The sequence below is a fragment of the Pyrgilauda ruficollis genome, unplaced genomic scaffold (genome assembly GCF_017590135.1).
Source record: "Pyrgilauda ruficollis isolate IOZ18807 unplaced genomic scaffold, ASM1759013v1 scaffold59, whole genome shotgun sequence".
NCBI classification, from domain to species: domain Eukaryota; kingdom Metazoa; phylum Chordata; class Aves; order Passeriformes; family Passeridae; genus Pyrgilauda; species Pyrgilauda ruficollis.
The window spans coordinates 1,655,827-1,664,123 of NW_024527599.1; positions in this window are offsets into that span (position 1 = coordinate 1,655,827).

The window sequence follows — 8,297 nt, forward strand, 5'->3', positions numbered from 1 at the left end:
TCATTGCCATGCTGCATTTTGCAGAAATAGCTTCCCTTTAAACAGTGTGCCCCTGCTTTGAACAGTAATGGTTTTTAAAAGTGTCTTAGCACACAAAGGCAAAATCTTTTTTGAAACAGGGTGGAATTGGTTGGTGATTATCACTGAAAAGCTGGCAGCCACCAGCTAACCTTCTAACAATGAAATATGGGAATTTACCTTCATGCTTCAGTGCTTGCTATTCAGCTGTCTACCAGGGTCTAAATCAATGATTCTACACCCTCCACTCAAGGTTTCTCTTTCAAATGCTGCAGATATGACCTTAAGTTCATCATCTAAACAATGCAGTTCACGTTTAATTTCATTAATCTAAGATCTTCCATAAAATTGCAATATGGCACCATACCTTTCAAGCACCTTCATTAAAATCCATGTTATTTCTAAATCCTATGCATATCTATGAGGTCATACGGTGTTTTATTAAAATGGATTTTGAAAGGCTCAGCTCTTTTATCACCAATTGTCATAAGGTAGTTTACAATAAAAAAAATAAATTTAAAAACCCAAAATCCTTCCAATCTCTTAGGCAATGAGGAGATTTGAACATTTCTGCAAATCCTCACCTGATTTTTCAGCTTTTTTTCCCAAGGATTTGGAAAGGGGAAAAAAGGAAATTATTGAACCCTCCTTGTTTGTGTATTTTCTGCTGTTTACTCTGTCTAGTGCATTACCCTCTTGATGCAAGCACGTGGGGAGGCAGCCTGGGGAGTGCAGAGGTACCAAGGATGCTGCTGTGAGATATTTCACAACTCAAACTGTAAATTCAGTCCCTGCCCACACAGTGAGGAGAGCCAGCAAAGTGGTCCTGCCTTCCCTCCCTCCACCTGGAGCATCCCAGACTGTGCCAGGCTCAGTGGGAGCAGCTCAGGGATGCAGGAAACAATCCCAGCCTCCCAGCCTTGGCTGCACTTCTGCTTTTCAGCAGTAAATTCTGCAAGTCTGGAGCCTACCAAAGCCACTGGGAAACTTCCCTGTGTGCCTGGGCTCTGTTTAGACCTCACACATTAAATAATTGCAAGTGAGGCTGAGCTGGAGCAGCCAGAGCTCCCTCCTTAGTTAAACCTGAGTTCAGCACTCACTCTGTTGACCTCTTCCAGAAAAACCCACCCCTCTTGTTAATGCCAAACAAAAATCTGGCAAAATCTAATGCAAACGTTGGAGCACTGAGATTCCTCACAAAGGTGAAGAGACATCAATGACGACATGTGCCCAAATATAATGTTCCAACTCTTAAGCAAAATATTAAGCACCCTGAAGAGACAAATCTGTCCAGTGGTCCTGCTCTGACCTCTGCACTGTTCTACCAAGGCCTGAGCAAGAGGTGCTGCTATTGGGGTGTCATTTGAGACGAACCTTTCCCAGTAAATATTTCAGGATGCCTTCAACCCGACACCAGAATCAGCCAGACAGAAACTTTCTGTCAGTTCTGGGTATTAGAAAGCTCCTTGTGCTGAGTGCTCAGAGAGCCTGAGCGCCAGGTAGCCGAGTTTTAATCACGCGCCCTGATTACATATTCATGAGCCATCCCCACTTACTCGATGCATATGTATTAATCTATTTTACATAGCCACACCCCTTAGCAGAAGCCCTGATGCTGTTCTTCAGGGTGGGTTTTCACGCCCGTGTCCTTTTGAGGTCCGATGTCCTTGTTCCCCAGCCCCTGCTTTTCAGTGAGCACAATATCATCATTATTGTGCACAGCTCCTGCTTTGGCGGCCTTGCAGAGCTGGGCTGGCCTCCTGCTTGCGTTTTGCATGGCTTCTGTTTGCCTGCCTTCCATCCTTTATCTGTTCCTGCAAGGCTGTGCTGTTCTGCCGCCCTTATCAGAGTCAAACGCTGTTCTGTTCCGCTGTCCTTATCACTCCCAGGGAGCCATCCCCGGCTGCAGTGCCACGCTCTCGGTGTAACATTACTCTGAAGAAGCAATTACAGCGAGCAGAGCGAGGAACTAAAGACAGGTCACCTAAATGAACTGAGGGAAAAGTACATGAGAAAACAAGAAAATGTCTTCATCACTTTTCAGCCTTCAAATTGGAAAAACAGGGATCAATACAGCAGAACTTCATTTAATGGTGTGAAAAACAATCCACCCCAAGACAGGCAGGAATCACTTATTGCAAAACAAACAGGCCAATTAGGGCCGGGCAGGGCTCTGTGGGACACCAGCACTGGGGCCATTCCTGCAGCCCCGGCTGCCTGAGAGCGGCCACGAGGGATGGATTCACCAGGGAAAGCTGCTCCGAGGCCTCAAAGCAAAATATCCCCCAAAATGGGCAGCGTGGCTGCATTTTTGCTGATTTTTCTCCCCTCGTTTTTTTTCATCCCTGCTCCTTCCCGTTCAGTTTGGCGATGGCTGAAACAGTGGGCAGCTCTGGCTGGTGCAAGCACTGACACCTGGGCTGGGAGATGGCAGCAGAGCTTCTCCCTGATACCCAGCCAAACCTCTGTCAGTGTGAGCTCATTCCTCCTGTCCTGTCACTCTTGTAAAGCGCCTCTCCATCTTTTTTGTCAGCTCCTTCAGGTGCTGAAAAGTCACAGTTAGGTCAGCCTGAAGCATTCATGGCCTTAAAGCCTTTGGTGTCAGAGTCCAGAACCCTCAGTCCGCTCCTGCTGAGTGACTGTTTCTGCACTGGGGAGTTTTCTCTGGAGAAGCAGCAGCTCTGCTCTCAGGACACCTGAATACAGACATCTGCCACGGGAGCATTTTATTGCTTTTCCTGTCATTGCCACTGCCAGGCCCTGGAGCAGATTAAACAGATTAATAGAAGTGATGTAGAGGGAGTGTAAAACCCGCCAGGCTCCACTGTGGGCCAAGTGAAACGGGGAAAGGAGGGTGGAGCTGACATTTGCAGGAGTAACCTCATGTTATTAAAACAAATTTGGCATGAGAGGAAAATATGTTTGCTTTGCACTTCCTAATGGCTACGAGAGCATATTCAAAATCAAATATTTGTAAGGCAGTGAGTTAGTGGGTTCTCAGTGTTCTCTCCTCCCCTTCTCCTCCCCTTTGTCAGTCAAACATGGTCCCCGTGTTGCTGTGTCACAGGGATGCTGCTTTTAAAGTACTCGAGAATGCAGAGTGGACATCAGCTCTAAATCTTAAAATCTAACTGGGAATTTATATTTGTCTTCAGGAAGATAATCAGCCCCAAAACTCTGGATGCATTTCCAGAAAAGTGCTACACACTGCAATTTTTCTCTGTTTTTTCCCCCTTCTGACGAAACATTGGTTGTATTTTCTCCTTTTATTTATTGGAGTGCTAAATGGATTATTTCAGCAATAAATCAGGCCTTTTCATTACATTTTTAAGGTGTTGTCACTGTTATGAAGTACAGTGTGCCATCAAAATTAAGCTCAGATTGCATTACCACCTATTTTATAGGTAGAGAATTACTTGATGGATTTTTTTTCCAGCAGTCTAAGCACTTTGTGTCTTCCCTTCCAAGCCAAACTCCCTAGTTCCATTTTCCTTCACAAGTTATGAAATTCTCGTGCACATTGTCTCACAAATACCTTAAGTTTTAAAACAAAGGGATGATATTTCTTTTAGCCCTGACTGTCCATGTAAAGCACAGGGAAGTCAGGGGTGGGGGAGACCTGTCTGTGTCCCCCGTTACAAACCTGGAGCAAAGCAGCTCTTCTGTGAAACCCTCCAGCTGGAAGGAGCTGCTCCATTAGAACCACTGGAATCTGAGATTAAACTTTTACAAAAGGTGTCTTGAATGGCATCTTTATGATATTATATTTAATATATAAATATGTTATATTTAATATATAAAATGTAACTGCTGTCAGGCATAAAGAAAGGGATCCATAACACAGGCAAGGTGCTGCTCCATGGCCACGTTGTGCTGGGAACAGGCTGAGCTGCACAGCCCAGAGCAGGTGGGCAGGATTTTGGGTCACACAGGTTAAATTCACACCACTGACCCCAGTCCCCTTCCCCCACTGCTGCCATCCTGCTGGGTTTTAGGGGGCACTTCAGAGAAGAATTTCTGCTAAAGCTTCAAAGCAAGAAACTTTTCAGCATTCCTCCTCCATGCCTTGCCTTTAAATTGACACTAACATTTTTGCCAGGAGTTTTAGAATCCAGAATGTCCCAAAAGAAATTAATAAAGAGTGTCTCACCTGAAAATTATACAACCCTCTCCAACCTCCACCGTGCCTGTTCCTTCTGCACCCCCTGATGTACACTGGGAGCAATCCAAAGAAATTAGTGACATTACCCTCTAGTAGCCTGGTGGCACTTATGTTCCAATCTTCAGAAAAGTGACTGCAAATCTGCCTGGTGCTGCAGAAGTAATTTTAGAAAACTAGCTGCTGCACATTATGGGCAATACTTTGTGAGCTGTGTGTGTCAGTGACCCACTGCTGCATCCTCTGGCAGAGCTGCAGAGCACTTCATCTATCTTCCCTTTCTGGCAAGACAAAATCTTATGTATTATTTAAACCTTCCCTTTTTTTCTCCCCCTCCCTCTGATTGTCCAGTTCAGGGACAATGTCCTGCAGCTCTGCAGTGCCCCTGTGCAGGGCCTGGGGTCAGGGAGTTGGCTCTGAGCTCCCTCTGAGCGAGGTGTTGTGGCTTTGCAGGCTGCAGCACTTGGCACCTGCCAGGAAAAAGAGCAATAATTTCCTTTTAGTGCTTCAGGCTGACTCTCCCCAAGTGCCAGAGGATGACGTGAGTGCTCGGAGCTGGTGGGGAAGGGCCGGGCACCCAAAAATCCCAACTATTCCCAACTCCAAAGTTTTCTTGTTCATTAAAGACAGAGCGGAGGACCAAGCTGCTCAAGGAGTTAAATGTATTAAGCAATTTACAATTAATATAGAACTCATTCCAGAGATATCTACTAGAGAGTACAACAGGGCAATTAACCCACTAATACACTAGGCTATTACATCGCTATGTCTCTTATTTTAGCCTGAGGTGATTTGAAACGCATTGGATTAAAGGATATTACAGGAGATAGCATGAAAAATAGCTTAATGTAATGAGCCATCCCGTGATGTCTGCTATTAAAGATGATTTGCAGTTGAAAACTACAACATACAGTAGTTCAGCCATTTAGAAACATGAGTGTATTTAACCCTTTTCTGGCCTGGGTGTCCCTTACTTGAGTCGGTGCAAGAGTTTCTCCCTCTCCTCCCCCTCACTTCAAATGCCTTTATCTGAGGATTATCAAATGCACCTTATTAAAGTACAATAGTGTCTTTGGGAGATTGGTGCCTGAGGTTGATAGAAAACCAGTAATCTGCTAATAACTTTTAAAAATAGATCCCCGAGAGAGTAAATAGGCTATTGGACTGGAGACACGTCCCCGAAATGGGAACTTGGAACAAATTTCTCTGCTAGCCTTAGGCCTGTCATATCAGTTCCAAACGGTGACCCAGACACAACTGGGAAACAAAAGCACCTTATCTTAAAATCTATAACTGCACAGAAACAGCAGCACCCAGGGAGGGGAGGGCAAGCAGCTGGAAAAGTTCCTGCCTCTGGAGCAGCCCTGCCGTGGAGTCTGCTGGCTTCAGTTCCCAGGAAAAATCACAGTGCTGGGAAAGCAGTTTCCACCTGGACAGTGTGCATTTCTCTTTCTCTCATTTCTGTGCCTTCCTCTCCGACTGGAATCGTGGGGAAATCATTGAACTCGTGCTGTCAGGCGTGATGGGTTTTGTGTGTGAGACAGGTGAGGCTCTGCATACCCCAGGCACAGGCTCTCTTTCTAACAACCCCATTTACACAGAAATAGAGGTGAACAAAACTGGCACTTATTTTTCCACCAGAAAAAGGGAGGGTTGTTTCTCCATGTTTCCTGTGAAAAAGTTTTTCTTCTACAAACAAGAGTGAAAAAAAATGCCATGCACCCCATTAAAGATATCTCAGGGGGACTTGGGGAAGAGCTGTACATATAAAAATATTATGAAAAGATGAATTTTCTGGGCAGATTTGCAGCTGGGTGAGGCATTACAGAGTTATCTCACCTGCCTCAACAGAAGCAATCCTGCAGCCACTTCTCACCTTCCCTTCCTGTCATCATCTCCTTCCCCATCCCATTTTCCACAAGGTCCTGCAGATCTGTGGCAAATATTGGATCTCCCCTTTTTCTTTAGTGATGTCCTCCAGCCTTCTCAGAGCAGCACTTCCCCCCTGAAACCCAAATAAAAAACACTTGGTTGTAAAAATAGTATTTTTTCGAAGGATCAAATGAGGATTTTCACATTTGCATAAAAACAGAGAAACAATTAGCAGTGCAAAACAGCCTGAAGTGGTTACAGTCTCTTGGAAAGCACTGAGGTGCTCTTCACACCAGGGATAACTGCAGGGGGGCCAACAATTGGATGGGTGCTATCAATACTGCTCCTTCTCTAAAAAAAACATGTGAAGAATGGGGAAAAGAAGGGGAACACAAAAAATAAACAAACAAACCAACAAAAAGCACTTTCAGGCTGAGATTCTCCCGGACCTGAGCTGGCACATCGCTGCGCCAAAATGGAAAAAGACAAGAAAATAATCCATTCCCCAGCTGACCTCCCTCTGCATCGAGCATTTTAAGCAGAGGGTGGTGCTTCCCACAAGCCTTTCTGCAGGGGGAGGCAGTGCTGGGGAGCTCTTCTAATCAAAGAACTTGTCACTGTCACTTTGGTGTCACAGGTGCCAGGAGCAGCGCCCAGGCCCGGCGCGCTGGCTGCCGCCCCCCCGCTCCCAGGTGCCACACGAAGCTGTCATTTCTCGTTCCCATCCCGGGCCAGGAGTGATGTGGGAGAAAGGGAGAGGATGACCAGGGCTTTCTGACCTTTTCTCCTTCAATTTGGCTGCCGTGCTGGGCGAGGAGGAGATGGCAATCACGCTACGTGGAACCGACAAACTCATCTGGGTGTCACGGGCTGACGGCGGCAGTGGCAGTGTCACCCGGCACGGGGACACTGTGGCACTCTGCTGGGAGCAGGGCTGTGATGGGAGCAGCTTTGAGCCTCCCCACTCCTGGCCAGGGCAGGATTATTTAATTGTCAGCACGTCCATCTAAAATCTTGCTGCTCTGTGCGTTGTTCCCTTCCCGGGGGATCGGTGTCTCCTGGCAGAACTCCTCCTGGAGGGGGTAAAACTGAGATCTCTGAGCTCTCTGCACCACTTTGTAAATCAAACTGAGGATCTGTGATGGGGAAACTGAGGCACAGGCAGCTAATGGAGATTTCCCAACGCCGTGCCCTGCTCCCTCCAAGGCTGTTCTGCAGCCAAGGGATGGACAGATGGACACCCAGGGACAATCCCTGCCCTGCAATGCCCATCCTGTGCCACCCCCAGAGCTGCTCCCAGAGGGAAGAGGAGAGGTGTCAGTGACCCCACAGAACTGTCCCAGCTCCTCCTGGTTCCTCCTGGAGGGGAGCAGGGCCCGGAGTACCCAGCACTTCCAAAGAGCCAGCCCATGGCACTGCCAGCGTGGTGATCAGCAGAGCAATTAATTAGTACAAATTCCAGCAGGAAAAATGGCCAGACAGGAGCATTCAGAGCCAGGACTGGCATCTCTTACCAGGTGAATCCCAAGCCCAGCTTCCAAACTCTTCTCTGCCTTCAGGGCAGGGTCCTGGAGTGCCCCTCAGTGTCCTTGGTGTGTCTGATGCTGAGCACAGATTTTGGGCACAGGGGGCTGAGCCTGCTGCAGGCAGCGCTCTGGAGCTGCCCTGGCACAGCTCAGCCCTGGCACCACAAACCCTCCAGGTCTCCAAAGCCTCTGCTCTGCCCTTGGATGGGCACTGGCAATTCCCACCCTGCCAGGCAGCTCCTACAGCGGGCAAACACACACCTGGGTTTGGGAGGGGATGGTGTATGGTGAACATTACATCACAGTACAGCGGATTTTTGCATCTCAGTCTCAAAGGATCAAACCCTGCACAAAGCAGCTGGACACACAACAAAGAGCAGCCATGGCATCATCTGAGTTCCAGGTGAGAGATGCAGGACTGAATATTCCTGGTTGGCATGAGGCAAACCAGCTGAATCCCACTAATACTTGACTGGAGAAGTGCAGGAAGGCAAAGGGGGAGAGGGGAGAGAAGTGAGGGAGAAGGTTTTGTACAGAAAACTCCCTTTTTGGAGGGTAGGAGGGATATTAGTTGGTAACAGCAAGAGCAGAGATTTTTGCACTCCTATAAATCATTATTACTGGATGTCCCTGAGGGGATGAGAAGAATGAATCAGTTACAAACACACACACAATGCCAAACTTTTAGACGGAGGAAGAAAAAAGAGAAGAAGGGGGGGGGG